The following is a 14,470-nucleotide window of genomic DNA, read 5'->3' as shown; positions in this document are numbered from 1 at the left end:
AATTCATATGAGAAAAACTTTATTATAAACAAATATATCCGTATTTAATAGAATTTTACATGATTAAGCCAGACATATAATCAATTTATTATAAAAGTTTTTGTTTTTCCCTTGATAGATATTTTTATCAATTTTAATATAGTTTAGAATTATAATTTTAAATTAGTGTGGTTTTTCGTTGTTGATTGTGTATAATCAAAGTTTTCCATTTTTATATTAAAAATATATTTTCAATTATAGATTATTATGATTTCACTGCAAATCATATACGACTTGATTTTGGTGCAAAATACTTAAATAAAATACAAATTAAAAATTAAAAAAAAAAAACTACCTATACTTAGTTTATATAATTCTCAAGTAAAATACAATATGTCCATGCAAGGGCACGGGTTTGTACATTTTCATCATTGTCACAATCAGTAAATCTCCAAGAGATCGATGCTAATTAAAGGAGTTAATTGTATATTTATTATTGTCGGGAAAATGATTAAAAGTTTTGTCTTTTTTGGTTTTATAGATAATGAAAAATCATTATCTCCCCAAATGCAAAATAATTGCATTCATAGGATTTTAACAAATAAAATCTTATGTAGCCATTCTAGTAGCACTTCATTTTTCCACCTCTCAACACAACCGATCTCATTCTCTTGCATGGTCGCTCTCGGCCCTCATAGTTCATCTATGCAATTGTACTAACCATGGCCTTGTTCTTTGGCTTCACGCCCCCACTAGTCAACTCATTAACTAAGCACTTAAGCACTTCATCCAATCACAACTCCCCTTTCTCTCGATAGTCTACTGCAACTTTAAAACCCACATGAGCCTTCTCTCCAACCTTGTGGTCAAATACACACCCCGTGTTCGCCTTCAGTCTTGTTTTACAGCCCTACGACATCAAGAAGGGGGTGGGGGGAGTCCACACTCCCAGCACAAAGTTTTGCAAATAAATCAAATGGTGGCATTTCAGTAGGGAATATCCATGGTTTGTAGGGCACACCCCCTATGACGTGAGTTGAGAGAGTGTTGGGAGGGGGGGGACCACTCTCGCGGTTTCCTCTCTTGGAACCCTGAGTTAGCACTGCAGCCAATACACCAAAATCTCTAGTCCTTCCTATGGCAAACATCCTCTTGTCACCCCAAGTCTCTTGGCCTTCGGTTCAATGGCCTTAACTATTGTCCTAGGAAGTAATGTTTAAGGTGATGTTCAATGTCGAGCCCTCAATTGTCATTGCATAAATCGACCTCCCTTGATTTCATAGAAAATTCTATGAGTTCTGATTCCTTCAATCACCTCCAAATTTTTCTCCTCCACTCTAATGTCAATTCTACTCATGAGGTTTCAACCAAGATTGTCCTTACCTCCATTCCTCTTGAATTGCCTCTCCACCTCAACATTCTATCCTGCAACTTTATCAAAGGGTTGGTTCTTGTTCTCGTTCTCCTCTTGAGGACTATCATCCAAACTATCCAAACTCTCTAAGGCTCTTCTATATTTTCTCTTCAACCTTTCTACTCAAAATGACAGGCAGGTCTCTAAGGTGTCACACTCTTAATATCTAACAAAGTGTTCGCTACATTGATACCAGGTTGGCGAAGTCATATATACACTTTGATTAAGAGAAATCATATGACCACATATACGTGAAGGGAATTCAACTCATATTCGTTACTCATATAAAAAATATTTACAATAATTTACAAGGAATCTTTGTTGAGCCTCTAACCTTCATGAGTTCGGATCCTCAAACTTTTTCTAGTAGACTATGGCTACTTAGGTTGACCCCACACACACACATATATGTTTCCTTTGATTAGCCATAATATCTCTTAACGTAAAAGAACTGTTTGGAAATTTTCCATTATTCCTAAAACAAACTCACAGTCCAACTTGGCACTTGTTTCTATTACACTCGCCTACTTGGGAAATATACCAACTCATCTAAAATATCCTAGTGGCCTAATATTCTGTATTATTTCTAGAATTAGGACATTGTCTTTGCATCAAAATCGTAATTTCTCACAAATTACAATTCAAGGAAATCCATTCCCCTTTGGAAAATTGCATGACCCCTGTAACAACCCTAGTTGAATTTCCATGTAAAAAAAGATATAAGACCAAGGTCACGGGACATGTATTCCAAGCTAAATGATGGGAAAAACATCGTAGTTAGTGTCTATTTCAATTTATTATGACTATGGAAATTGGCAAAGACAAAATTGGCATTTTATTTATGAAAATAATGGAAAATAGGAGAAAAGGAAGGTGAAATGTCATATATTCGCATGAGAGGGAAATTGAAGGAAAAATGAAGGAGAAAATAGAGCCCTCAATGATAAAAAGGCTTATGAGGATCAATCCATGGCTTTTGTGAGTTGAGACTTTTGTCAGTTTAGTTTTGGAGCTCTATACTATTCTCTCATTCTCTCACACTTAGAGCATTATTGGAGCATGCTTGGAGCACTCTAGTATTCACTTAGATTTCGAGGAATAAGGAAAAGGAAAGAAAGAAAGCACAAGGGAACATGTGGATCAGCAACTGTAGTTGGATTGCTTTTCAGGTATAGAGTTGCATGTATGATTTCCTTACTAGTCTTGGCATGCATGGTATATGCATGTGGTTATTTGGTTTTGATTTTTCATTGACATGGAGGATTGTTTGGATTGACAATGATTTTTCCTAGCCTTTCCATTTCCTAGATAGCCATGTTGTTGTGGGTTTTCCCTTTTATTTTCTTATTAGTTCTCAAGTTCTTTATGGTTGTGGGTTGAATTATTAGTTCTTGGAGCCTTGGTTGGACAAACGCTTTGGAAGCCCTAGAACATCTTGGGTTGAGTTACTAGTCCTGGAAGCCTTGGTGGAAAAACACTCTAGATCCCTTAGTGGATTGAGTCACCAGTCCTGAAGCCTTGGTTGGGCAAGCACTCTAGAGCCCTGCGACAATTGTGGGTTGAGTTACTAGTCTTGGAATCAGGTTGGAACAAATGCTCTAGAGACCTAGACAACTTGGGTAGAGACCTATTTGGTGATGGTTAGTGATGCCTAACCATGAGGTGGAATCAATGGTTGAGGGTTGAGGCAATTTGGCCTCTAGAAGCCCTAGTTTGGTTTTGTTTTGGCTATTCCACGCAATCCCACATTCATGCTTGGAATTTGGCATGAGGATGATTAGCTAAAAGAAATATTTGGTTCAACCCAATCTATGGTCAAGTGGTACGTGTAAGTCCTTGACTTGGTTGGAATTTTCATATGTTAATAAGAGGTATTTTCTATTGTGATCTATGAGCATATGTATCGATTATGATGGTGATATTATGGTTGAGTTGCCATGATTTATATGTTGGTTATTGTTGGTTTATACGTTGGTTTTTATGTTGGTTATACATTGATTATATGATGAATATTGTTTATGTCTCTTGACATGTTTGATGAATATATGAATGGTTGATGATTGCATGTACTAACAAATGTTATTGCATCTATTATGAGAGGGCATTAGACCTTCTTTATGATTCTCATATAAGTATCAAACCCCTATGTTTAATTGACAAAATGTTTGTCATGGTTAGTCTTGGTTAGGTCAAGTCCTTGATAAAGTTTTGTGTTAGAGGCTTTGTCTTTGTGTCATTTATTGTTTTGGAGAGTTTCATCAAGTTCTGGGTAGACACTTTGTCTTTAGTGTCATTTATTGTTTTTGGGACTAGAATCACTCCCTTGCAGGCTTATGCATACAACTGGAGGTCTACAACCAAATTTAGGCTGTGTTATTCCTACATATGGGAGTCCAAGTCAGTGAGAAAGCAATCTGACTTGGGGTTTGGGCACCTGGAGGGGTGGTTTAGCTCTTGGGGGTCTTGTAGCTCCTAAGGAAGGTCGTTAAAGTTGCGGTTTGTCGACTCCACTTCCTTAACTATACTTAGCAAGTTGAGTCATATCACAGTAACTGTTTGTCACATGTTTACCTTGGTAGACCGGTGAACTTGGGTAAATGTGGGAGGAGGGTGTTACAGAGTGGTATAAGAGCTCCCAACTTCAAACACTTCGACTAGATTGGCAGAATGTGTTTGTAATGCATGCAGGTTAGTTGTCTATGTGATGGTTATGCATGCATTGTGATAGTGAGTGTTTCATTTTGTGTCATCATGATACTGATATGTTGGCCAAGATAGAGCAGGAGAAGCAGATTATTAGAGCAAGGTTGTAGCACTGGAACTCGAGGTAAGAAAATATCGTCATACAGGTTTGTATGTTGGGCATGTAGGTATGTTGGTTAATGGTTTTTATAAGAATTATGGTTATGTACATGCATGTCATTCTATTATTGTTGTGTTTACATGCATGATAGATTCTATTTAATCAGTGCAGTCATATGCATGTGTGTTAGATAATCATGAATGATAGTAACTTATTTACTATATGCATTGTGGTCATATGCATGATGATTATGGTCATTGCAGTTAAGATATGATGTTATATGTATCATTCTAATCTGGATTTTCCTTTGCATATGGTTATGGTTATGATATTTAGGTAAGAGTTGATATACTTGTGATATTGTGTCATACTAATCTAGACTGACTTGTGCAGATGTGATAATCTCCCCTAAGATACATTGAGGTATGAGTTTGATTGTTTATTTGGTTATATAACAAGGTATGTTTACATGCTGTTTGAATGTTTGATTAATTGCATGATATCAATATTGTGTCTATAAAATTGCATGAAGGATTGATCTTGTTTCAAGATAGTTTACTAACACAATATGTGTTGTGATAGCTGATATGTACTTGAGTGTAAGTGGGGGCTAGTTGCAGTATTATGAATGGTGATTGTGAGTTGATTGTTGGTTATGACATAGGTATTAGTTTTGATAAAGGATGATTTAAAAATCAATAGACACGATGTCTTGATCTTTGGAACATGTGACAGACATGTGTGATCAGTTACAGGGAAACATGCTCGGTATTAGCATGACAAGGTATTAGATGATTTTTTTATATAACTAGAAGTGAGGTGATGTGACAATACATAGTAAGACTCGATTAAAACAAGATAAAAGTTAAAATAAAAGATTTGGATGAGAATTAATTTGGCTAGGTTTGGAAACCATAATTCCAAATGAATGAGTTCTTTGCATGAATACAAGAAATCTTCTTAACCTTGATTTTTCTTGACATTATGTGATTTACGAACATGTACTTGATAGTAAATAATTGGTTTCCAGTTATGGTTGGATCCGTCAAGGAATTGGAGTTCCTTGAGAGATGATATATCTGCGGGTGTTCAAATGCAGGATAACTTGCTCAATACAATAAGCTAAGGTAACCAATATATTTTATATTTGTTTATGCATTGACAATTATGTGTTTACGGCAGTATGATGCAGGGGATTGCATGGCTAAAGAGACTGCCATGAAATATTGAAGAAGGCTCGAGTTGAGCTTTCCCTTGGTGATCTAGATCTTTTACTTCAAGGATGCATATAGAATTAGATTTAAAAGAGCATGTAACCAAGTAACATAAACAAATAAAAGAAACGGAAATCAAATGCAACCATGAGATCAAAGGCACACAAAAACCTTGATAATGAAGTTCACCTGGTGTGGGCTATGTCTTCGGACCCTAATCAATGTAGGGAGGCCTCTTTCATTAATTGGTAGTGAAATCAAATTACAAGAAATTACAAAATGACACCTTATACCTCCACTTCCAGAGATGGCTTGAAATGTAAACTTCTGCTAAAGAAACAAACTGCACGGTTGGATTCCTGGTGAAAAATCGTGAAAATTGGCTATAAAGTCGACCCTGTTTTGGTTTGGTCAAAATATGGACCCCAAGAATCTCAAAGATTCCTTCCCATGGGTTAACTGAAGTTTGGTTGCTTAGGTGACGAAACTGACTTCACCACTGCGTTCCTTACAGAAAAATTAGTAAATTGAGTATAAACATGGCCTATTTTTTCTTTGGTGATTTCTAAGGCTCTACGGAATCTAAAGATTCCCTACAAGATTCCTTAGAGTATTCTCTTTGAATATTGCTCAAAAATATTATCGGACCTCGACTCTCGAAATCTGTGCCCAAGGGGCATGGTTCTAGCACGCATCAAGTTTTGTTCCTCTGCACTTGGCGGGGATCGCTCTCCTCTTGGCTCAACGACGAAAATAGGTTTTTGTAATATAATTTGAACATTGGTTGTAATGAACACTTGGTGGTCTAATAATGGAGTGGCCAATTTGGGGTTCGGAGGCCACAGGTTCAAACCCGTGGGTCTACCAGCTCGTATTAATTTTCAATAAAAACATAAACTGTTGTTTTGATATTTTTAATAAAAAAACATTAACCGTTTCCATGCACCACTAGCAATTCCGAAATTTGTTAGGCGTCACCACATTTCTTAACGAGGCAATAATTTCGCCGCTGCCGATGGTCATATTCCGGTGACTACCGCTGGTCTAATTTGTCACCTACTTAACTGACCACCAACCAGGTGCCACATGTCGCTCTATAATGGTCTATACCGTCATGTCACCCTGCTGATGTCATGTTGCCACGTGTCACTCTATGATTGGTTCGTACCGTCGCGTCACCCTATTGATGTCATGCTGCCACATCTCGCTCTGTGATTGGTCTTTAATACCATGTCACATGCTAACATCATCATCCATACAACTGATGTCAACATCCATACAGATGATGTTAGCATCTGTACAACTAACATCAGCATGCCAAGTGTCCCTACCTGTAAAAATTTTAGTTGTTTTCAAAAAACTTCAACAAGAAATAACTTCTTCATACAATGTCAGTTTTAGGTGTAATTCATGTCGTTGGATTCAAAATGACGAGCTCTTCAATTTGAGATTGGTTTCATTGCATTTTGAGGATTTATAAAATTTGGCCTTTTAGTATCCTCTTGGATCATTCCTCCCCACTAATGAGCTTTTGGGCTTCCAAAAGCTTTATCAATCAATTGTAAAGTGATGGAATCACTCCCTCACTTTCTCCTTTTCAATCCAATGGGCTTTACTTGGATGCATTCCCTTGAAACCAATACAAAGGTAATCCACATCTCTCCATCATGAAGTCCTAGTTCTCCTATTAAGAATGATATCTTCAGGTAGCTTGTCCAAGTATTTAGGTGCAAAATCATCCATTGTAGGAACCTATCCAACCTCTTCGGTGTCCATGATCAAAGGAGGCTCATAAAGCTTCAAGTTTTCAATGTTCACCACTGAGTACATCTGCATGTATGTTGGAAAATCGAGACGAAAAGCATTGTCTCCAATTTTATCTAATATGGTGAATGGACCATATTGGATTGGTATCAACTTCTTTCCTTCTCATTTCATTCTGTATTTGTTGATGTGGAGCCACACCCTGTCTCCAACCTGAAATTGGTGATCAACTTGGTGCTTGTCATGTCGAGCCTTGTATCGAGCTTGAATTTTCTCCAATTTATCCTACACTGCCTAGTGAACCATTTGAATTCGTTGAATAAACTTTCATGCTTTGTCCTTGTCATATTTCTCACTAGAATCTTCATCTCTCCCAAAGACCATGTCTAAGGGATCCTTTGGAAAATATCCAAAGCATGTCTCAAACGGTGAGCTCTAAGTGGAAGAATGAACTACCCTATTGTATGCATGTTTCACATAAGGAATTTTCTCATCCCACAACTTGGGATGCTTGCCACAATATCCCCAGAGTAAATGTATCATTGTGTGGTTGATAGCCTCTTTTTTTGTCGGTTTGCGGGTGAAATGTTGTACTCCTGTTCATCTTGGTGTCCATCATTCTCCACAAACTTGTCTAGAACTCTCCAATGAAACGAGAGACTCGATCAGACATAATGGATATGGGAAACCCAAATTGGACCCATACAAATTGGAAGAAGAGATGAGCAATTTTATCTACAACGATCTACATTTTACAAGAAATTAAGACACACATTTTTCTCAATCAACCTATAATGACATACAAATAGTCATGACATCTCCTAGACAAAGGAAAACGACCAACAAAATCCATTGACACACTTTCCCATGGATGACTTGGAATAGGGAGTGGTGTGTAGAGCCCCAATTTTCTATTAGTAGGCTTTCAAAATGAACACAACACACATCCCTTTACATATCGAGTCACAATATTTTTCATGTGAGGGCAGTAACAAAACCTTTGCAAATGACACAAAGTTTTCCCTACACCAAAATTACCTGACACAAGAGAGGTGTTGTCCACTCTGATTACATGTATTCTTTCATTGGTAGGGATACAAAGGTTTCCAAGATGGCACAACAATTTTCCCTACAAATGGTAATTATCTACCTGTGATCCATGAGTCAAATTTGCATAAATATCCTTAAAATCTTCATCATCAACATAATGTTCAACATAACTTTCAAATTATAAAGAAGCATTTTGAAAAACTATAGATGCACAAATAGGAGGGCGAGAAAGCATATCTACCACTTTGTTGCTAGTGCCCTTCTTGTATTTTACTACTAAGTGAAATTGTTGAAGGAACCCCATCCATTTGAAGTGACGTGTCTGTTGAAGCTTGGTTTGCGACTAGAGGTACACCAAGGGCTGGTGATTAGTGTGAATAATGGTCACCTTTCCAATCAAATAGTGCTTCCACTTCCTCATGCTTTGGACCAAGGCATACAAATACTTGTCATATGTGGGATAGTTCATAACAACTTGGGAGTATTTCTTCGAATGGTAACATACAGGTTTCCTTTTTTGGATCAACACGACTCCCATGGTGTACCCACTATCATCTGTCTCAATCTCAAAAGGTTGTTGGAGGTCAAGTAAGGTCAAAATTGGTGTGGTACTAATCTTCTCTTTCAGTGTATAAAAGGCTTTCTACTGCTTTCCTCCCCACTGAAAGGTTTGCTTCACACTTGTCAATGCATGCAAGGGGTATGTGATGACGAAGAAGTTGGCAATGAATCTTCTCTAGTATTGTACTGCACCCAAAAATCTACGAACCTCAGTAACATTGGTGTGTTTAGGCCATTTTGCAATCACATAAAATTTAAAATAATTTATTTTTAACTGTCCACCTCCAACAATGTAACCCAATTAAACCAAAGAGGTCTTACCAAATTCACACTTAGACATTTTTACATACAAATTTTCTTTTTATAAAACATCAAGAACCTTTTTAACATGACTCACATGATCTTCCCATATTCTACTGAAAACAAGAATGTCATCAAGATACACAAGTACAAAATCATCAAGAAAAGGTCTGAAAATGTCATTCATCACCCTCATGAATGTGGTTGGAGTATTTCACAGTCTGAATGACATCACCAACCATTCAAATAACCCTTATTTTGTCTTGAATGCAGTATTCCATACATCCTGTTCTACAATATTGACCTAATGATACCCACTATGCAAGTCTAGTTTTGTGAAATAGACAACATTTTTCAATTGATATAATAAATCATCAATGCAAGGGAGAGGGTACCGATTCTTCACCATTATTTTGTTGAGTTCCATGTAGTCCATGCACATCCTCCATGTGCCATCCTTCTTTGGCACCAACACGATGGGTGAGCTGCATGGAGAATAACTTAGTCTTATGACCCCTTGTTTCAGCAATTCCTACACTTGTTTCTTTATCTCCTCCATCTCAATGGCTGAAAACATGTACATACCAATATTTGGTAAAGGAGCATCGTGTTGTAAGTGAATTTCATGTTGGATCTCACACTTTGGAAGAAATCCACTTGGTTCCTGAAAAATATCATTAGAGTTAGAAACAATTTCATACAATTCTTTTTTATGAGTGTGATCAAAACCTTGGAAAGCTTCAAATGTCTCCATGTCTTTTGCTCTCACAAGCATGAGCATGCACCCTTTGCTGGAATTGATCAATATCTTCATCTCACCTTCACTTACAAGACTGGCACTGATCGTGGCACAACGAGCTCTAACAATGTATTCCACCTCATCTTTCGTGAGATGGTACTTGTTTTCACGATGAAAGAAAAATTATTTTCTGTCATGCGAATATGGACTCCCCAATACAATGACACATATATCCAAAGGTACAACATCAAGGTCAACCTCATCTACTAGCTTGGATGCAATCACAAATCTAGCCATACATTGTTTGGTTACATGTAATTTGGGTTTATCACACACCCAACCAAGAGAATAGGGTTTCATATGAGGCTTGGTATCCAACCCTAATTTCTTAACTAAGGATTCTGAAATCAAGTTTTCTTATGAGCTTGGATCAAACAAGGTTTCCAATTTAGTATGTTTCATCACAAATCTAATATGGGACATTTCAGTCCTCTTTCATTCATTAGCAAGAGACTCATTTGAAGAACTTGTACTTGCATGAAATTACTAATTTTCATTAGCATGAAGAGAAATGTTACCTTGTATGCTCACTGTTGTGGTCTGTGTCTCGTCACCGAATATGAATCTAAGCTCTTGTTGCACAGTTTTCACTATCTTTTGCTTGCTCTTTCCACCAAATCTCTTTGGCTTCAAATATAAATTCCAACAGTGTTCATCATCATGGTATTCCTTCTTGCAATGTGTGCAATATGGCATTAACCGTTCTTCTTTCTTGGTTGTATTTGCCTTCTTGTCCTTTCCCTTTCCTTTTCCTTTGAACTTGCCATTATGAGGTTTGAAAGATGATTTCTTGGGCTAATATTCTTTGTCATTCTTTCGCCTACTTTCAAGGTGAATGGCCTTCACACTGGCCACATCAATAATAGTAGGCTCAAACAAGAACAAAGAATCCATGATGTAACTATGTAAAGCACCAATATACTTTGTTACAATTTCTGGCGAATCAAGTGAAATGCCCAAATTTAAAGCTTGTTTTCTAAACTCTTATGTGAAGCTTTGTACATTTTGACCCTTTCCTTGCCTAAAATATTTCCATTCCATTAATGCCTTTGGTTGATAACCCAAAGGATTGAATTGATACTTTAATGCAGAAACAAAATTGTTCCAAGAAGAAAGGAGATTACCCAAGTGTTTGCTACCTTTCTGTAACTTGATCTCCCACCAAGCGAGAGTAGTGCCACTCAACTGAAGAGATGATAATTTTATTTTGGCCTCATCTTCCTCGATCTTCTAAATCCAACAATATACCTCGATCTGTCTAATCCAATTGCTTAAATTCTATGCATTACCTTCTCCATTATATCTGAGCAAATAAAACTTTACATCTAGCTTAAAAAATGGCTTTTTAGATGCATTCCTATGATGCTTTTAGAATGGTGAGAAGAGGAAGAAGAAGATCTGTCACTTGAAGATGGAGAGGGAACAGGATCTTATCCTCCACATCCATGGTTTACCGAGGCATTATCATCTAGATCTTTCTCCTCATGCTTAATTTTCCTCTCATATTTTGCAAACAATTTTTCCACTTTCTCCACCATGGTGAATAAGATCTTGCAATAATTTCGCTCTTCTTCCAACCGAGCTTCCTCATCTGCCATGTTCTATCTTCGTGCTACATGCCCAACTTTGGGATCAAAGGATTTGAGTTTTCCTTCACCTCTTTGGAGCTTGTTCCTAGTTAGCATTCTCTCATGCAACTTGCATCGAGAAGCCCTGATTTGATACCAAACTTGATCCAAATCTTTTACTTCAAGGATGCATACAAAATTGCATTTAAAAGAGAATGTAACCAAGTAACGCAAACACATAAAATAAGTAGAAATAAAATACAACCATAAGATCAAAGGCATACAAACAACTTGATAATGAAGTTCACCTAGTGTGGGCTATGTCTCTGGACTCTGCTCAATGTGGGGAGGCCTCTTTCATTAATTGCCAGCAAAATAAAATTACAAGTAATTACAAAATGACGCCTTATACCTCCACTTCCAGGGATGGCCTGAAAATTCAAACCTCTGCTAAAGAAACACAATACATGGTTGGATTCCTGGTGAAACATCATGAAAAATGACTATAAAGTCAACCCTGTTATTGTTCGTTCAAAATATAGACCCTGGGAATCTCAAAGATTCTATCAAAGATTCCTTCCTGTGGGTTTACTAAAGTTTGGTTGCCCAGGTGATAAAACTGACTTCATCATTGCGTTCCCTATGGAAAATCGAGTAAATTGAGTATAAACTTGGCCTATTTCTACTCTTGTGATTTATGAGGCTCTAAGGAATGTAAATATTCCTTGCAACATTCCCTGTAATATTCCCAGGGGATATTCCTCAAAATATTCTCAGACCTCATCTCTCGAAATTCGTGCCTATGGTGCACAATTTCTGCACGCGTCAAGTTCCACTCCTCTGCACTTGGCAGGGCTTGCTCTCCTCCTAGCTCGATGATGAAAATGGGTTTTTATAATATAGTTTGAACATTGGTTGTAATGACCACTTGGTGGTCTAACAGTGAAGCGACCAATTTGGGGGCCGAAGGTCGTGAGTTCAAATCTGCGGGCTTATCGACTCGTATTAATTTAAATAAAACATAAACCACCGTTTTGATTCTTTTATAAAAAAAATTAACCGTTTCCACTCGCCGCTGGAAATTCCAGCGCTTGTTAGGGGTCACCGACTTTCTTAACGAGGCGACAATTTTTCCGCCGCCGGTGGTCGTCTTCTGGCGACTGTCGCTAGTCCAATTTTTTGCCCACTTAACCGAATTCCTATAGGGCGCCACATTATTTCTCTGTAATTGTTCTATACAGCCACATCATCTTATTGATTTCATGATGCCATGTGTTCCTATGTGATTGGTCTATACCGCCACGTCACCCTATTGACATCATGGTGCCATGTGTGGCTCTGTGATTGGTCTGTACTACCACATCAAATGATTTCATCATCTGTATGGCTGATTTCATCATATGTATGATTGACATCATCATCCATACTGCTGACATCAGCACGCCAAGTGTCCTTACCTACAAAAAGTTTAATTGTTTTTTAAAAAATGTTAGTGGGCCATAACTTTTTCATTCGATGTCGGTTTGAGGTGGTGTTCATGTCTTTGGATCCAGAACGACAAGCTCTTCAATTTGAGGCAGGTTTTATTGTGTTTTGAGGATTTCGAAAATTTGGCTTGTTAGGATCCTCTTGGATCACTTGGAAGCATTGGGAACCCACGGGGTTGATTCATGGTGTTTGTTTCTAGTTTTCTACTTTCGGTGCTTTGTGATTTGTTTGCGATTGATTTACAATTTTTATTTTATTTCAAGTGCATGGCCATGCCACTTTGTTTGTGGTGTTTTATTTTTATTAGTTTTCATGGTTTCTTCCTATTTGTTTCTTGTTCTTTCTTTTTATGTTTTCAGGGTCTTGGGAATTGGTTGGGGGAAGAGGAAAGTTAATAGAGTTCAGGGAGAGTTGAATGAAACCCAACAAATAATGTAAGACTGGGATGAAGCTCAATGTATGAGTAAAGGGCGACTGAAGGTAAGAATATGTCATCTAGTTGGATTAGTGGGGTCCATTAGGGTAAATGGATGATGGTAAGATAGTCATGAGAAAGGTAACCAGGAAAGGTAAAGTAAAAGGATTTGAGGCGTCAGATGCCTTGACTATGTTAGGAACTATTGTTCTTAGTGTTTTGCATGTTATGCATAGATAAATGAAGTTCTCTTAACCTTGACCTTATAATATTTGGTAATTGTGTTGTGATTATGATTATGTTGATGTCTATGTATGTATATATGTATGTATGTATGTTATTGTCTAACAAGGTCGTCAAAGATCATGATTTTTTTATGCTAATGTTTATATGTATATATAGGTATGTATGTATGTCATTGTATGACAGGGTTGTCATAGATCAGGCTTGTGGAAGAATGATTTCTTATGCAGGTGAATGACATGAACAAGTTCCTGGTCTTATGGGGAATCAAGTGGAAGAGTAGCATGATAGATCTATGAGGTTAGTATCATGTGCTTATGAATTGATATTATGTCTTTATACTATGTCTATGTTTATTCTATGGTTTGCAAGATGAATGTTCATCCTTGGTCTGCCTACCTACTAGGTAGGATTAGGATCAGGGGCCTAGCTAACGTGTGAAACACTCCGCCTGGGGAGTACGGTCGCAAGACTGAAACTCGGGCACACCTCCTATGACGTGAGTTGAGAGAGTGGGGGGCATGGGGAGATCCACTCTCACAGTTTCCTCTCCTGAAACTCTGAGCTAGTGTTGCGGCCAATACACCAAAATCTCTAGTCCTTCCTATGCCAAACACACTCTCGTCACCTCGAGTCTCTTGGCCTTCAATTCAATGGCCTTCACTATTATCTTAGGAAGTAGCATTCAAGGTGATGTTCAACGTCGAGCCCTCGGGTCTCGTTGTACAGATTCAACTCCCTCGGTTTCGTAGAAACTTCTACAAGCTCTCATTCCTTCGATCACCCCCAAATTTCACTCCTCCACTCTAATGTCAATTCTACTCATGAAGTTTTGACCAGGTTTGTCCTTACCTCCAGTCCTCCTGAAACGC

This window comes from Pinus tabuliformis, chromosome 8, assembly GCF_031772625.1.
Source record: "Pinus tabuliformis cultivar Carrire ecotype Pingquan chromosome 8, CPIR1, whole genome shotgun sequence".
Taxonomy (NCBI): Eukaryota; Viridiplantae; Streptophyta; class Pinopsida; order Pinales; family Pinaceae; genus Pinus; species Pinus tabuliformis.
Note: the sequence above shows the minus strand (reverse complement) of the source record.